General features: G+C 39.8%; 1 protein-coding gene across 1 annotated transcript in view; it reads left to right on the top strand.

The window, feature by feature from the left end:
• The first annotated feature begins 223 nt into the window (after window positions 1–223).
• Window positions 224–18,310, top strand: part of ST6GALNAC5 (ST6 (alpha-N-acetyl-neuraminyl-2,3-beta-galactosyl-1,3)-N-acetylgalactosaminide alpha-2,6-sialyltransferase 5) — a 71,668-nt gene continuing 53,581 nt past the window's right edge. The window contains exon 1 of the mRNA XM_010134926.1: window positions 224–268. The gene's annotated coding sequence lies outside the window, so the exon portion shown is untranslated. The remainder of the gene's footprint in view (window positions 269–18,310) is intronic.

Genomic DNA, 18,310 nt, shown 5'->3' with positions numbered 1-18,310 from the left:
CGCATCACCCGGCGCTTCCCATCGGGGCCGGCCTCCTGGAGGGCTACATCAGCGTCCTGGAGCACAAGGTGAGCCTCCGGCCGCGGGGCCGCCCCTCTCACCCGGCCCTCGGGGCAGGCGAACCCGTTCCTGCCACACTCTCCTTCCTGGCCGGCGTGAGATGGCCATCCCCCTCGGCGGGATCGCGGTGCTCTGGCTGCCTCGCTGCCGGGGCTGTCCCATCGGGGCCGGCCTCCTGGAGGGCTACATCAGCGTCCTGGAGCACAAGGTGAGCCTCCGGCCGCGGGGCCGCCCCTCTCACCCGGCCCTCGGGGCAGGCGAACCCGTTCCTGCCACACTCTCCTTCCTGGCCGGCGTGAGATGGCCATCCCCCTCGGCGGGATCGCGGTGCTCTGGCTGCCTCGCTGCCGGGGCTGCTGTCTGCAGCCTTTGGGTACCGTCACACCTGGCCCCGAGTGTATGGATTAACGGGTGTCCAGCCTGCAGTGAGGCCTTCATGGAGTGTTGGCTACCTCTTCCCTTGCCCAGTAGAAGATGGAGGGTGAAGTGTTTCGTTTCTGGTGTTGCGTGCTAGAGGTATACTGCAAATGTATGTTTATGACGATATTAGGAAGGGTTAAAGAAGCAAGTTTAGTTTCTGGAAGGGAAAGTCAATAGGTAGGTGTTTATTCTTAGCTCATTTTGTCTTGGGAAACTGAAGAGAAATGTATCTTCTGCACAAATGACCTTTTCAACTTACTCCTGGGAAGCAGAAGTTGTCAACTGTAGTCTCCCTTGTAGTGACTGGGGGCACATCTTTAATGGCGAACAAAATGATGTCCCTCCCCTTGACACAAGAATTACAAGACTGGATTGTCAGACTGTAGTACCCGTTTACCAGAGATAGGCAAACTAAGCTTTGGTATTTCACAGGGCAGACATAATGACATAATGTGAGCGAAGTGGGACATCCATGCTGAAGAGATACTCGAGCTTCAGTAATGTTCTCAGAAGGCAGATTCCTCTACTTCTTGTGCAGTGTTCAGTTTGTTGCTTTTACCTGGAAACTCCAAGGATACCCTCTGCCAAAATGCCAGATAATGTTTAGTACACACACTTCTTGCAGTAAAAATTTACTGTAAAATGTAAGCAAGGGAGGTGGAGGCTCTCAACTTACCAACGTTTACACATCCAGAGTGACATCTTTCTGAAAGATGTTTTGTCAAAGAAGTTGCTGGGCTCAGTTTAAAGGTACTGTGTGAAGACCAATCAGTCTGATATACAGAGATTTTGTTGTTCTGTCTGGCTTCACTTTCTATGCATGGGTTATCTGTAGGGCTCGTAACAGAGAAAAATAGCTCGTGATGGTCCCTTATAGGTTTCATTCGATTTCTTTTGTGGTTCTGCAAATGCTCAGAAGTGATGTCTGTATAGAAAAAGCAAGTTTGGCCATGGGGCTTCCTACTGTGTGAACTTCCCTTCTTCTTGAACACGATTGTAGTGATGAGGTGTAGAGATATATATTCACACAATTTTTGTAAGCAGTAATAATTGAACAGGCGGCTATGGTTTTTTTAGGGTGTATGGGTGAGTAGCCCTCTGACACCGGTAACCTCTTAGACTAGTTTCACCTGACTCCCTCATTAATAGAAGACATTTAAAATTACTGTTCTTGTTTCTTATTTTCTAGGGTAATTTTAATGTTTCCCTGTGTTTTGGTGAAAGCTGATCCTCTGGCTTTTTAATATATTGTAATATGGCCCAAACTCCACAGATACTCCATTTCTGAATTTCATTTCACATAGTTCATGCCTCATAGTAATAATCTGCTGAAGGTTTAATAACTTTTCCACATAACTTCTGTGGGTCAGAAAAAGAGTGTGCAGTCCCTGCTGTATTCCCAGCTTGCTGTGTCTTATTTTAATGCACATGAGATCATGCAGAGAGCTGTGCCAGTGTGGTATATGGAGCAGTGCGGACGCAGTTACAAGGAGATGGTGAGGAAGAGAAGGGCTTTGACTCTTAACAGACCCATCTATTTCACATGGCTTTACAGTCCCAGAATACATAGGTTTCCTGCGGAATATAGAAATGGAGAATGCAAAAGATCGCAGACATTAATGGTTTGGAAAAGAAGGATGCAGGATTGGTGATGATGAGAATAGGGAGACATTGCAAGAACTGAGAAATGGTGAAAATTTTAAAAAGAAATTGTTTTTTTGGGTGGGACATGGTAGAGAAGACAGCTTGAATAGCAAGCACCATGAAAGTCCAACTGAAAGTCAGGGAAAATGAAGAAATCAGGAAAGACGGCAAGATAAAATTATGTAGCTGTGAGAAGAACATGATATTTGAAGAAACAGGGAGGTCTGGAAGGAGGTGAAAAGTACCTCTTGTATGAGGACAAGAGGCTTGGAAAGGTAAGGAATGGCTTCAGCAATGGTACATGTTATTTTGATGGCACAGAGGTGACAGTGTGAAATGACAATGGATGATAGATTTTCCACAATACAGCTTCCTTAATTTCCCATATAGAATCATGGGATTATCTGTCAGGTTGAATGACCTGAAGCTGAATGACCGTTTTACAAAATTCATCCTTGGTATGTGTTCATGCGTGAATGACACCAATAGACTAAATGTCCAGATCACTCAGATCTAGGAGCTGAAACATGTTCTTAGCTTTAGAAAGACTTTGTTTCTGGATCCTGTAGTTTGCTCTAAATAGGAAAACCTAGTTTCATGTTTGTGGTGGTGTGCCCATTCTGATGCATTCAGTGGGAGTAAGTACGCATATATTTGTGGAAGCTATATGATAAGTACTAAAGTTGTTATTAATCCGTAAATACGAGTACTGACACATACAGAAGCTTTGTTACATGGTAGTATAGACATTTTTCTTCAGGGATAAAATTTAACAGTTGTCCACCTTGTGAAATATCACATATTATAAATGTCTGTCACTGCTAGCAGCACAGCTCATTTAGTAGTGCTGGGTGATCATGCATGAAGACTATTTGCCAAAAAATCAAGGTACTCAGTAAAGTGCCAATGATTTTGAAATACAGCTTGAAATATTGTAATTACCAATTATTTTCCTCCTTTTATTTTATATTCAGTAAGAATTGTAGTTCCTCATCCATCCTGTCAAAATAAGCAGGCAATTTCTGAGAATACAGCTGAAATATGTAATACTTTTTACTGGGTTAAAGAATCTCTTTGCAGGATTCTCTTGTCACTTGGTCAGATTTGTGATGTTTTGTTTCTTAGTGCTTTGCCTTCATGGTTTCTGCAAGCCCATATTTCCCTGAATCAAGCAGCAGAGATCAGAACCCGTGTTCTTAGCTTTAGCAGCCTTTTGCAGTTTAGCAGTGCAAACTTCCTTTTTGTTGCACTGAACTCCTAAGAAAAGTCAGAAACACTGTGGATTCAGATTGTTTCTTGGCATTTTGCCTCTGCGTGTCCCAGAGCAACAGCAGTTGACAGTCATTGTTGATAGATGTTTGAAATAAATGAATAACTTTTTTTTGCCCTCCCAATAGCCAGATGTTTATATCCTAAAAACTCTCACATTTGGAATAGAAAATGTGGTTTGCAGATAGTTGCTATTGGGAGGTGAAGGACCAGATCAAAGTGGAGTAATAGCAACTACCTTTCTACTTCGAGGAGCTGTGGTTCATACAGAGGCACCCTGGCAGAGTGTAGCACTGCTTAGCTCTTGCATCCATTATGCCACAAGAAAGGACAGGAGTCCCAGACTGTCCAACTAACATCTTTCGTGAGTTCTTTGAGTGTAATCCTGAAATTAAAGAGGTTTTGTCACTCGCATCAAGGGAAGCAGAATTGCGCTCTTCTGTGGGGAGGCATAGGGATAAGACTTTCTGTTTATTTATCATAGTGCTAGCAAGAAATTACAATGCCGATATTTTTAAAGCAATTACTGTGTACAAATAAGAGACTGCTAATGAAAGTAGGAAACCTAGCACTGTTCCAGAACTTGCAGGAAATAAATATTTAACCATTTTATTACAATTCTGAAATTAATGTGAGAACATGTCTCTGGATAGTTAAAAAGCTTTTTACCCAATATTGACTCAACAGTTGGTACTGAGAATAAAATGTGAGTTTGTCATGTATATAATTGAATAATATTTCAAGCCATCAAGGATTTTGTTTCTTAGAAGATAAAAATATCAAAATCAATCTTGCAGACAAAACACATGATTTATTAGAATCACGTTTAAATACTTCAAGAGCATTAATTTAAGTGATCACAATGATTTCTTAATTTATGATAATGTAAATTATCAAATGCAAAGAAATCTTTGTATTTCTTTAAAGTAACACAAATAAGAGAATAGTGTAGTTAATGAAGAGTTTGAGGAAGAGTTACTCTGCAAATAGTGCTATAGTGCCTTAATCTGAGACTCACTAAATTGCTCTAGGATGAAACTATTGTTTCCAGGATAGTAAACCTTACACACTTGAAATAGAGGGGGAGTGGGGTGTGAATCTAGCCACGTTTATATTTCTTCTGACTGTTAGAAAGAGTTTGGAATTTGGATTTTTACCTAAATAGTTATACCATTGATGTTTAACTGAGCTGAAGAGTTTGTGGAAGGTAACTAAACCAACCTTCTTAACTAACTTATGTGGAGATGGGAAGGAGTTAAATTTTGAGAGTTGTAGTGACTTTCAAATGAATTTATCACAGAATCACAAAGTATCTTACAACACAACAGCTTGTCTTCCCTGAGGTGGGGTCGAGCCCACTGAGCTGAAGTAAACCATGTACCATGATTATTTCATTACAGGTTGCTATTTGCCTCTGAAGTTCTTAACCTGCAAAGGAAGGACCACAGGCTTTATTATGCAATTAAGTATTTGATGGAGCTTTTATTATGTGAGAGATCCACAAGGGGGAGACTTTATTCTAGAATAACCTTGTTGGGGGACACTTCCATCTGTTGGAGATGTAGGCAAGATGTGAGTCCAAAAAGCCCCTTGTTCAGTGTTTTGCTGACTTCTTGGCCTTCTTTTTATTTTGAGGTGCTATAGTTACACTTTACTGTGATAAGCTGTAGGTTTATTAAAACCTCATAATGTTTACAGAGTGGCAAAAAAAATTAGGACCATGACAGTCGGAGAATGTAAATGAATATGCGCATGCAGAGCAGAGACGGTTGTTTTTCACCAGATTTACCCAACACTTGAATAGTGACTGTCTTCTGCTTTATATTTTCTTGCTTTTGACCTACTGCAGTAATGTGCTTTTGCAGCCTAACAAATCATAATACTGGATTCATTTGTTTTGATGACCTTTGTCGAAAATTTTTAGCAGCTTCTGTGTGCGCTAGATGGTAATACCTAGTGTGCAATACAGAGCACACAGCAGTGACAGGAAATGATGGTACTTCTTCCTGTTTTCCAGGTTGCTTGGCACCTCTGCAAAGAACCAGTAGTTCTAGCCTGCAGCTGTTCTTACTTAGAATATCTTGAAATATTTTCAGTTGTTTACATATGGGTATCAACTGTGCAGTTTATGCATTTCTTTTATGAAAAAGGCCATATTCTGTAGCTGGACAGATTTTTTGTAGAATTTTGACTCCAGTGTCTGCTTGAGAGAGAACACAAATGTTAGCTACAAGAATAATAAAAACAAGTAACATTTTACAGTTATCACTATTGCCTAATTCTTTCTAAAATAAGTGCTGTTAAAGATGAAATCTAACTAGTAGAGATAGTGACTCTGGGCAAAGGTCAGGACCTGTTGCTTAAAAGAGTTGTTTAAAAAGAGTGCGTGTACTGGTTGATATTCAGATGTCCCTGAAAACTGAAAGATCTTTGGTATGCATCTAATACACAGTGTTATTACATTCATTCGTGTAATGTAATGGATAAAAACCTACCCAGTGACAAACTAGCTGTGTTGTATTCATTTCTCAGATATTGAGAAAAAATAAAAGGGAGTAAATCATCATTTATATCAGAGTTTATACCGGGTGAAGATCTTGTCCCATTTAGTTTGTGGCATTTTGTGATGTAGCTTTATTCTTTCACAGAAACTGAAGCAAAAAGATTATTTCAGAGCCTGTATCACAAAATCTTGATCATTGATTTCAGTGCAAACATAAATAATAGGTAGATGGTCAGGTCCAGACAGTTCATGCAGAATTGTGTTTTAATTTCCTCACCTTTTAAAAAAGTCACATCTCACAGCAATATTTGACACCATGAAATTGGTCATATATTAGTTTTTACAACTAAGACTGTTTTTTTCTTTGTAGAAGAAAAAAGCATGAATGAATGAGAAAAGCATGAATGAATGAAAAAAGCAAAGCATGAATATATTTTTATTTATTTTGCATTTCTGTTTTTTGACTGATTCTGGATTGTAGCCTTTATCCTGAATCGTGAAAAGTGAAGAATGTGTGAACATGCTCTTTCCTGTTTTATGAACATCCTATGCATCATTTTTTAATAAGTGGGTGCTGTCTGTTTCCCTTGGCTAATTCCCTGTCTTCTTTTCTAAACATGCAAATTCTTCATTTGATGGATATGCAAAATACTTCTAGTCAGGGAATTGGTGATACTTTGCTAGTGAGATTTGCCCGACGCTCATGCAAAACCCCTTATTTCTTTTTCTTTTCATTTTCATGATTAGTTTCAATGACCACATTTTTATTTCTCTATGTGCTGAAGTATATTATATTTTATAACCATTTAAAGTTACCATATTGTGCACTTTTCTCACTGTGGGCAGTTTAGGCTATTTTCATCCTCCTGTGAAGACAAAACGTTCTTTGGAAGGGTTTTAATCCTTAGTGGAAGCAAGTCTGAACTAAATGAGATTTTCAGTGATAAGAAATGTAATTTTCATTCACAGCTGATGGACATCTCTCAACCGAGTTCCTTAAGTTCTCCCTTTCTGCCTGTCCTGAGGCATAAGTGGATACTGAGTGTCATCCTCTGTGATCTCCTCAGAACAATAGACTGTAGGTAGTTTTCTTTTTCTGATGACCTTCCTTGTTAGTTTAACATGTATTGCTCAGTAATTCTCTGTATGCACCTCCTTCAGGCTGAGGTGGCATTGATACCAAAGAACTCAGTGTATTAATTGAACTTCTAATTAGGGCAATTATGATGAAATCAGCGGTCGTTTGGTGCTGATATAAGCAGATGTGACAGCACAAAACCTACTTTGAAGGAGAGGTGAAACATCATAATGCTAAGCAATCTCCATCAGTCATCACTCTTGCTAGTTAAAGCTTAAGGTGTTAAGACAAGGTTAATTACTGAAATTTGCTATCAGCTGGAAAAGCAAATATTTTCAGTTCAGGAACTGCTGTTAATTGGTCTCCATTGTCTGAAAATATCCAAATTCAGTTAAGAGTCACACAGGAAGTGAGGGAACAAACCAAAGCTGAATCCTTCTGTCTTCAGGGAGTCTGTTTGCAACAGAAGTGCAAACTACAAATGGAGAAGTGGAGCTCTGAGGTCCCGCTTGATAGTGCTACGTGAAAGACAGAGCTGGGCATTGAGAAACATGTACACTTTCATATAGAGAATATACCACATTTGAAGTGGTGTTGGGCAAGTTGGGTAATACCATTAGTGCCTGGACTGTATTCAGAGAGACACACAATGCAAGAGAAGCACAATGTGTATGTTAAGTGCAACAGTAAGTACTAGATTCTTACTACAAACTCATAAGAAAACTTCAGAATAATACTGGGTTATTTTAAAACAGTGATGCAGAATTAATACTGCCTGTCCTTCCTCATCTCATCTACCTGTGCCTGGATAATTGTAGGTGAACTCCTCTTTTTTAAAACAGAGAGGGTAAATTGATATATTTAATAGACTGTTTTTTCACGTTGACAGGGAACTAGTGCAAAATGTTCATTGTCCAAGAAGAGTGAACAGTAATGGGTTTATATGGCCATACAGGCAGCATAGATCAGGTTCTCCATTCAGATTTAATAATGTAGACTGTTGTAACAAAGAACAAGGATGTATAAATGTGTACTTTGTCGATGAATACAACACATTGAGTATTCATTGCAGCTGCAGAAAAATTTCCATTACAGAACGGATGGCTTAGTAAGAAATAACCTGGAAAAGAGAATGTTTTTCATTAAACAGTCAATATGCTAGGAATATGCATTTTTGTTTAGCAAATGCTATATTTTGATTTTAGTATGTTATTAGCATCCTCAAGTAATTGGCGTGATGTTAATATTGCAGAAACAAAATATTCTGTAAATTTTGTACTGTTGGACAGTATTAAATTAGTCTATATCTTGCCCTCAGCTATAGCAGGTCATAAAAGTAGATGTAATAACACTCAGCAGATCATCAGTCTAAGAGTTATCTCCAAGGAATAGAAAAATTCTAGAGTGCAAGTTTGTGCTAGTGCGCATCTGTATCAGGCGTTGTGCACAGCAGAGTTAAAGAACTGTTGTATTGCTTAAGAAATGGCTCACTGAGAAGTAGGCTTCTGGAGGCTGAGGCAACAGACAGGATAGTAGCACGTGGTTACAGGCGTACGAAGTGTGGTACAGAGATCCCAATGCTAGTGGAGACTGGGTCAATAAGTCTTTGTAGTGCGGTTCGAGTTTGAAAGCAGAGTAGTCACACACTGTATCTGAGCAAGTAAATCCTGACCTTTGACAGGTACATTTCTTCTGGAGCTGGGCTGGCTCTGCACTGTGCTTTCTGTGGCATTCGGGGCCAGGATAGGCTGAGGCTACGTGGGGTGCCTGGGGAATGGTGGTACAGACATGCCCAGAACATTTCTGGACAATTCTCAAGTGCAGTGCCAGGGACTGAAGCTGCATCTGAAATACTAGCGGTTCTTTAACTTTAGCCATCCAGACTATATACGGCTTGTATGTGCAGAGATTGGACATTTGCTACAGCAAAAGTCTGGTTAGAAAACATGATCTTTTCCAAGACTTGTCCATAGTCCTTATGAGAAAACATTTGGCCACATGTGCAGAAGCGGTGCTCCCCCAGCCTTACCCTCAGTCTTTAGCAGAGCACAGAGGCTCACAGGGAGTATGTGCTGTTGTACAACTTGTGGTGTCCCTCCCCTGCTCTACTCTGGCTTTCTACTCTGGCTTTCTACTGTGGCATCTTTGGGTCGGTCCTTCAGACACTTGGCTGAATTCCACCCTTGGAGATTAGAATAATGACAACTATGCTCCTAAATTTTGTTGCTGTCTGGTTTGTTCCTAATGCTACTGGAAAAGGGTTAGTTTTACACATCTCAGCATCTTGTTGTCTCTAAAATAGGAACATAAAACCTCAAAATACAGCCAGTGATCTGACTGCAGCTGCCAGAGTGATGCAGAGTCCTTCTTCAGCTCATCTGCCTGTGTCAGGGTAATTGTAGGTGAACTCTTTTTTAAAAGGAAAACATAAAAAAAACACTTTGTGTTTTATTTAGATAATTTCTTTTTTAATGCTTATATGCCAGAAAGTGGTCATTATTGATGACTTTCCAGAATACATTTTACAAATTAAAAACCTATGGCAAAGTCTCTGCCATTTCCATTTGTTCATCTACTTACGTATTCTCTGTAACACTGTGCCAGGTTTCCTTCTGTTTTAAACAGTGATCCATGAGCCTTATGAAGACTGGGACAGTTTGTTACAATATTGCTCCCGTTATCCATGAGAACTACCTCGGACATGAATGGGACTACACATAAGAGCCAGCATTTCAGTAAGGGTTTTCCCCTCTTGCTGAGTGCCAGCTGACATGGTGTCTAAACATATGTCTGTATGGGACTGTGCCAGCAGACGAGAGCAGGCTCTGTGCTGCCTTTGAGCTGGTTGGAGATGCACCGGCTCTGCTCTGGCAGCTGAGTAGCTGCAGTTAGCACATTGCTAAGCCAGAACTAATAAGCTTGACGGAGAGGCAGGGTTCATTATCTTCGGCTCAGCAGCATATTTAGTGTGGTTATGTAGCTTACACCATAGAGCTTCTGTGTCCTACAGTCTGGATGCACAGGCAGAGCTTGTTTGTGGTTGGTTGAACAGAACGTGGTTAGTACTTCCTTGCATCTCTCTGCAAAAACCTACTAGTTCATATCCTAAGGGTTTCCTAACCCAGCTCCAGAGAAGCATTTCAGTCCTTTGCCACACCACCAAAAGTTACCTATCTAGTACAGTTGGAAAGTACAATGACAACTTACACATTTTTGTACAGTTGCAGAACTGAACTTTGTGTTCAGTCAGAAGTCTGACCGACATACCTTACAGTACCCTTGTTACTCAAGTTTTGGATAGTAGGTTTCCACATGTTTAATCATCATCATGGCTTGGCTTCACGGACAAAGGTTTGGGAAGGGCTTTACCCACGCTTACTGCAAGCGCGCTGATGGCTGAAAAGGCCAATGCGGGATAGGCAAGACCGGTTGCAAAGAGCACAGCGGAAGGTCTCCTCGGGTGGTACAGTCGAGGCACGGTTCTTTCTGCGCTGTCTTTTATCCTTGAGACTGATTCTACGCGTGCTCTCAAAGGAGGCAGCAGCGTTATGTATGGTGTGTCTCCAAATCTCCCGATGGGAGGCCAGGGTGGACCACTGATGGTAGCATGTTTAGTACACTTAACAAAAAGGCTATTTTTTAGCATTTCTCTTTTGTACAGCAGCCTAATATGATAGGTGATGTTGGGGATCAGGTTTTCTAAGTTTGAAAATAGACCCTAAATTAAGTGCACAGAGCATGATTTAGTCATCTAAGTCACCATTTATGACACAAGCTGCTGTTTTCACTGGGCACATACTTATCACAGAAAAGATTTTAATTGCTTCACTTTTAGAAAATTGTGTTTGAAGCTAAGAGGATTTTTGCTTGTAACATTGTTGCTTCTATATGCATAGGTTATTTCATTCTAGTGTTTGTGGTTTTGTTGGTGTTTTCTGGGGTTCTTACCATGTGTATTTCTTTGGAAATGTTGGCAGCTGTATCTTAATGTTGGTCAGTGAAGAATTTTTGCTGATAGGATATTTAATCATATCTTCACCAGCGTAAGATGACTGAGCCTTAATGTTGTTCTTTCCTTATGTAATTATCATATTAATAGCTTTAATTTTGATTTATCTTTTAATTTTTATGAATAGCGAAAAGGTCTGTTTTTTACAAGTAGAATCAAAACTGCAGCTAAATTCTCCCCTTTTGCTGTGTCTGCTTTATGTCTCAGTAGAGCCGAAGAAGCAATGAACCTATAGATATGCTGAGTATTCTTTCTCAGGAGTAGAGTTGGTGTATTCCTGATGGTTTAAGGGCATATATGAAGTACTTTGTGCAGCTGGTAGATGTGGAGGAGGGCTATCGGGGCCAGGAGCATATCTGTGGCATTACTGTGTCTGATTTCTTCCAGCATAGTGATCCTTTTTGATCTGTAGCAATTTGTGCAAATCAGAACAGCGTTCAGGGTATCTTTTAATTATGTATGTGGACATTTTGGCCTGGAAGGTGAAATAAGGCTTTAGAATCACCTTTCACTTCCAGCTGTGCTGATTTGAAACTTCACGCGGCTTGTTTCCCACCTCTAAGTGTGGGGATCAAGTTCTGCTCTCATGAAACACACTGAATGTGCAGCATCCTGGGCTTCAGTAGGAGGTGCAGCAGGCTCTCGGGCTTTCCATCAGAGCTCTCACTACCCTATGCATACATCTACATATAGCATGTATCTTCAGATCAAGTCTAGATTTGAGGCAATTGACAGGACACAAAAACCTGTCTTTGAGGTTTCATATTGGTGTGGAATACAGTGAAATGGCTACGTCAGGAGCACCTTAGAGTTTGTGCTAAAACCAGACAGAGCCGTCATGCTTATATCAGTGCTCTCAGACACATACGGAATAAATTGATTGATGATAAGATGCATCAGCTTTATTAAAGTTTCTCAGAAATGATTTTTTATAATTATGCCACTTCCTAGGGATATTTTTTGGTGTGTTATGAAGACAACATATCCTATTCATAGTGCATAATGCGAAAAAAAATCAATTTAACATGACAGTTAGTGTCCTAACGTTTGAACTTTCAGGTATGGTGACTGGTTTCCATGGTCTATAGCAAATAAAAAAAGATTAATTCCGCTTGAAGGTTTAAGAGGTGATCTTAGCCATGTCGTACTAAGTCCAAGGACCAACAGTTATTTAAGTTGTCAAGATGTTTTAAAATTGAGTGCATTGCTCACAGGAAGTGCATGAAAATCTTGTGACTGAGATCAGGGGTAAAAGCAGCTATAACAGAGTAGTGTTTAAGCCAGTTTAGAAATCATAGTCCCATTGCCTCTTGATCATGGGTAATGAGGTTGCATCTGCTTGTCTTTTTTTTTCTTAATTGCAAGTGTTTTTTTTTTTTTTAATCAGTCTGTGCAAAGCAATGAAACTTTGAAATTTAAAATAAAACTAGTCTTGAACAAAATAGTAAGTTTCTAGTTCCTTTTTATTTCCCTTGGAAAACAAATTGATCCGTCAAATTTCTTTTTTTGTTTTATATCCCATACTTTACATGAGTAAAACTACTGAAAATTACATTACACTGTGTTTATTAAATTTGTACTCCTATGCAGTAATACACGTAAGATATCTTACACTGCCTTAAGGATTAAGTTAAGCTCCTTTGTCGAGCCTGTTGGCATGGCAGGATTGTTAATTTTTAACTGTCAGAGTCTGGTTAGATCCTTCTTTAGACTAAGGCCACGTCTAAGTGCAAAGAAATTAAAACGAATCAACTCTCCTAGTATTTATACCTTCATGTTTTTGCACTGAGCAGTCAATAAAATGAGAAGCTGTGTTAGACATACCTAAAAGATTGCATTGTAAGCTCCTATTTAGCAGCATCATAATTTGCTTAATGTTTATACTTGTGAAATACGAAGACAAAGTTGACAGAAAGTGTTAAAAATACTAAATTCGTGAAAATAAGATGTGCAGTGGGTGACAGCTCAGTGAAAGGAGGACAGGGGAAATTTTGTGAACTTACTTACATTTCCTAATTGAAATTCCACAGAGTTGTCTACACTATGTTCATTTTTCATTATATCGGTAATTACTCTTACATTTTCCTTTCAAATTACAACATTAAGTCACAAAAGAAGAAATGTGCTATAGCTGCATCACATTTAGACAAGGCAAGACTTGAAACAAAACTGTATGAAAAGAATGGTAGGCAATGTATGAAAAGAAGTAGGGAGGCAAAGTTAAATTAATTGTGAAAGATTAAAGCTAGTATTTTAGCCTCTGGTAGTAAAGAGCTATAGTATTGTACTACAGGTAGCAAAGTTTTCCATTTCACTGTGGATGCCTGTACCATTTAATTAATGTCCTAGCTAAAACTTGGGAAGAAGAATTTTTTAATAATCATCTGATAATAGCCAGCCAGTGCAATTTGTGCAGATATTCGTTCAAAGTGGTAACATAATCATCCAATGAAGTGATCCAGGTTGAATGTTGAAGCAGTAGGTAAAATATGCTACAAAGAAGCTTTTGAGTATGGTAGATGCTTAAATTGCACTTTTCTAATCAGGCTATATTTTTTTAAAAAATAGGCAAAGAAATTCCCCAAAAGTAACAGATTTTCTTCTGCATTCCCTTCAAATATCATTTCAAGTGGCTGTTTTTTATGTTTTACACACATATAACCTTCTCATTTTCTGAAACAAGAGGTGCTTTCCCTCAACTCATTAAATAATAATACTCTGTACTTACATATCACCTTGCTTCTGAGGATCACCAGGTACCATAGAAGCATTAAATGGAGACTCCTGCCTTAAAGTACAGGAGTATTAATTCCTTATGATGTAGGGGGATAGTGAAACGGGAAGTTCAAATAGTAATTTTGACCTTGTGTGTCCAGTGAGGAATTTCAGGTAGAAGTTTGAGAAGTGCTGGAGTGTTGAAAACCAAGGGGACTCAACCTCAGGATAGGTGCTCAAGCAGTCACGTGAGGCGCCTGACTTTCACATGTGGCTTAGAAGTGAAATTTCAGACTTGTTCTGTATAACGCTGAAGTGATATACAGTGAATTTGGAGAGTTATGCATCTCAATTTGATTTGAGATACCTATTCTGCTGCGTAGAGCTGCCCCACAGAAAAATAAGTGTGCTTTCAGTGCAGCCCTTCTGCTTAGACAGGGTCCTGCTGGAGGGTGGTTTAGCCCAGATGAAAGGTAACAAAAGAGAATGCAATTTACGATCCTGAGTCGGGTATCTTACATGGAAATGGTGTGTAAAGCATTAGAGTTCCTGCTCCAGAAGCTGTTAAAGCACATGTTTGGAGAAGCACATAAATTGGAGATTACAGCATTACCTTGTAGCTTTCCAAAGAGCTTTCTAAGCTGTTTTACCGAACTGTGCAAATCCCCCAACTTCATCCGATGTGGCAATGTTAGATGTCCTGCAAGGCTGACAGATTTAGCCCCTGTCAGAGCGTAGTCAGACACACAGAAAGAGCGGTCCGTAAGCACAGGTCTAGATGTCGGCTGAACACGGCTTTTGAAGACCACGCTTCTGGTTTTGGCTTTTAGGTTCTGTCAAAGTGTCATCAGCTAACTGTGTCTGAGACGCTGAGATCTCACTCTAACTAAATACACAGGCACTTAAATTTCAGGGTATGTTGAACGACATGCATTTTGCCACGACTCTGGTGACTTAGGGCAGTTTAAGTCTTTAAGCGTGGTATTTGATGTGTGCAGTGGGGCTGCACAGTATTTTGGGCTCTAGTAAACTCTAATGGGGCATGCAAATACAGGCACTGCACGGTGTTAAATGGGCACCCGTGGGCCCTTAGGGAAACAGTGCATTCATCATACTGGCACCAACTACTTACACAAAGTTCATTAATTTATTATGCCAATAAAAATATTTGGTATATAGTATTCTGCTGCACATTTGGTATCTTTTATATGACATTATACTAAAATACATGTTCTGTTAAAAAATCAAATATGTGAATTTCATTAATGGGGGAAGAATCATGATAGCACATCTCAGATTTCTCTTTGAATATTCAAGTAATCAGTCATATTTCAGTGTAAAGAAAAATAAAATCCTCGCCTGACTGCAGAAGACAACCAACAAATAGGATGGTTTAAAATGTATTTGACTATGAGTGTTGTGTTTGTGTAAAGTACCTGACTGACAGTTTTGAGTGTGAAGCCTATCACAATCCTGTGGAACAAGAACAGTTTGGGAAGAAGAGGAAAACTCTTGCCGTATATCCAGAAAGGTCATCTTTGAGAGCAAAGGTAGAAGTAGTCTTTAGACTGCCAGCTCAGTCCTTAACCTCTCCAGGAATAGTGACCCACTGAGTTGTGATGACGTTGAGTTGTGGCAAAATCACTTGTGATGTGAGCGTTTTTTATCTAGCAGATGAAAACAGTACATCTCCTGAAATTCTGTAGACTGTAAGGTCAGCCACTGTATGCTTAGTGTTTAGATAGCCCTCAGTTTTCTTTGTCTAAATTTTGCAAAGTCTGAAGAGCAAGTGCAAAAATTATAAATACAAGAATACAGATACCAAAAATTGTAATTATTTTTTGATAACAGCAGGGAGATATGAACAACTGGGTACAGAACTACTGGATTTATGGAGTATCGTCTTTGAAAAAAGTGAAGGCCTTCTTACAGGCTTAACATTACGCAGCTGAAGTCTAAATGACCTCGGTTTTCATTGTTTTCTGTTGATTAGGAGTAATTATTTTTCTCTTACCCTTCAAAGGGTGAAAATAAGGATAAGACAATTCTGTTCTCATTTAGATTAGGAAAGCCAGAGAAGAGATCTGCGAGTAGTGAATCCTGTTATGATGGAAAATAAAACTGCACTAAAAGCTGCACTGCATAGCGTTCAGAGTGAAGGTCTACAAACCAGACGGTTCTGATCAGACACTGAAATACACATATTCCTGATACAACGTTGTAGCTTACACTACCTGTAGCTTAAGATACATGACTCACAAGTGGTGATCTCTGACAAATAATCCATCAAGTGATGTTGCGACTCTGTCAGGGAAGGCAGCCCCAACTGTTTTTTCTTCTCTGTTATAATCTGTCACTTGGTGTGCATCTCCTGGCAGTCTTATATTGGCAGACATTCTTGTAACTTTCTCTCTGTATTCCTCGGGAGAACAAAAGCATGGCAGCAGGTGACTGAGGCCATGCCCACATGCTGCTTTGCAGAGCTCGGAAGAGGCACATCAAGTCAGGAAACACTGTGAATGCAATGTCGTTATTCCAAGAGCCCAGTCTTGCTTCTGCTATAGCTGGAATTCTCCCCTGGAAAGCGGTGGAAGCAGGATTCATACCCGGGTCTGAAGCCCCATCAGTTCTTAGTGGCAGCCAGTGCTGCGGGCACAGGCCTTGCAAGATGTTAAGCATCAGCTGCTGCGCACCTAATAGAGAACCTGTCTTACGTTGCTGCATAGACTATTACCTGGTTCTGCTTCAAAGTGCTGAGATCTATAGATCAATAGAATCTGAAGACAGAAAGGGCAAGTAGCATGCAAGATCAGGCCCCCTCTGTCAGATTGGTACTGATTAGGGAAAAGAGAGAGAGGCTGCACCTTTGGGCTAATAATTGTTGGGTCCCAAATACTTCCTACACTGAATGTTTCTAAAAATCTTGTTATGTGGGTCTCATTGTTAAAGGAGCATGAGAACTTAGAATACCACAGAAGTTTGAGCCGTAATGTTAGTTTAGTATTGAGACTGAGAAAATAATTACATTATTTTTAAACATTTTTTAGGATTCTCAGTGCTAAAGGGCGACAGCGATAGAAAGTGACGCATTTTGCTATCAACAAGTCTACATTTTAATGAAGTACAGACCTTGACAGTGCTTATTGTCACCTATTATTCTGATAGTGTCTGTGTGACAATCATTAGTAAGGAATTCCCCTTTGAGGGTTGATGTTTCAGTGGTCATTCTCACATCTGAGATCTGTATGGTTTTATGAGCTGTGCCAGGATTATAGTATTGTGGGACACTGAATCTCTGTCTTTTGATTCTTGAAACTAGCACTGGGCTCAAGTCCCAGTGGTGCCCTGAAAGGCCAGAACTTCTTTTCATAAACCACTGACCTTTCTCCTTGATTATCTTTGTGAACTGGTACTGTCTTTCAGTTAATAGAACTTTGTAATCAGGGAGCTAAGAGGGATAAAATGGAAGTGACAGTTTTTGCTGCTGCTTAGATCTTAATGCGAGCCCTGAATGCCTTCTAAATATGTTATTCTAAATCTGAGGAAATGGAGAAGAGTACTTGTATGTATTAAAAAGGCTAGGAAAACAAACAAACAAATCATTTGTCTGATGAGATTGAAGGATGTGTCACACAACTTGAAACTGGAGATACAGGTACAGAAACCCTTTATGAATGCAAAATAACAGTGCTTTATTATACTTTTGATTGCTTTCTTGAGAGATTTGCTGTTTTAAATATAATTCCTGTTTATGAATATTACTACACTGTGACTGACTTCTGGTTTAGTCCTGCAGTTAAGACTGAGAGATTCAACAGCAATATTTCTGGAACTGGACTTTATCACTCTTGGCCCCCGTTAGAGTTAGAGCTCCATACTATCTTTCAATTTATTAATTTCTTTTGGTATTATCCTTTGTTATGGTAAACAGGATAGTTTGATTCTGTATCATTTGCTGCAGTCTATACTGATGGCTAAGGGAAAGGTTGGTGGGAGGCCGTTCTTGGACACTTCACAGTGCCCACTCAAACACTCCTATAAAATACTTTAAGAGTATGAAATGAGCTTAGTGTAAAATAGAACAAGGCTAACTAGTCTTAGTTTAAAATCTTTGGATATTAGAACCCCAGCATTCCAAGATGAATCTGTCTGTGCCTGGATGTGCCCCAGGTTTCAGAAAGTGTGCTGCCTTCCATGAGAATTGAGGCTCCACATCCTGGGATGTTACAGTCATTCCAGTAAGGCATATGGCTGATGACTTTGTAGAAGTCACGAGCAGCGTGTTTCAGGAGAGGGCTGAAACAGTGGTGGTGAAAGCCTCGGGTCTCCTAACCTTTGCTGTGGCTCCCACTTTTAAACACTCCACTGTCATTCCTGCAGAGGCCATTGAGAAACAGTGAAGATAAGAGGACAAATGCTATTAGCACCCTCATCTCACCACACATTAAAGAAGCCCAGAGAGTGCATTTCCTGTGTTAAGCAATTGTTCAAACATTTCTCTAAACACCCACTGCAGATGTATTCTTCTAGGAGTGATGTTTTCTGCAGGACTTACCACCCATGAAATGGTGCTTACCTAGTGCTTTGCATTGAAAGCAGCACCTAAAGAAGA

Source organism: Buceros rhinoceros, unplaced genomic scaffold (genome assembly GCF_000710305.1).
Source record: "Buceros rhinoceros silvestris isolate BGI_N320 unplaced genomic scaffold, ASM71030v1 scaffold4204, whole genome shotgun sequence".
Classification (NCBI taxonomy): Eukaryota; Metazoa; Chordata; class Aves; order Bucerotiformes; family Bucerotidae; genus Buceros; species Buceros rhinoceros.
The sequence above is the reverse complement of the archived record's forward strand: the minus strand, read 5'-3'. Positions and strand labels throughout refer to the sequence as shown.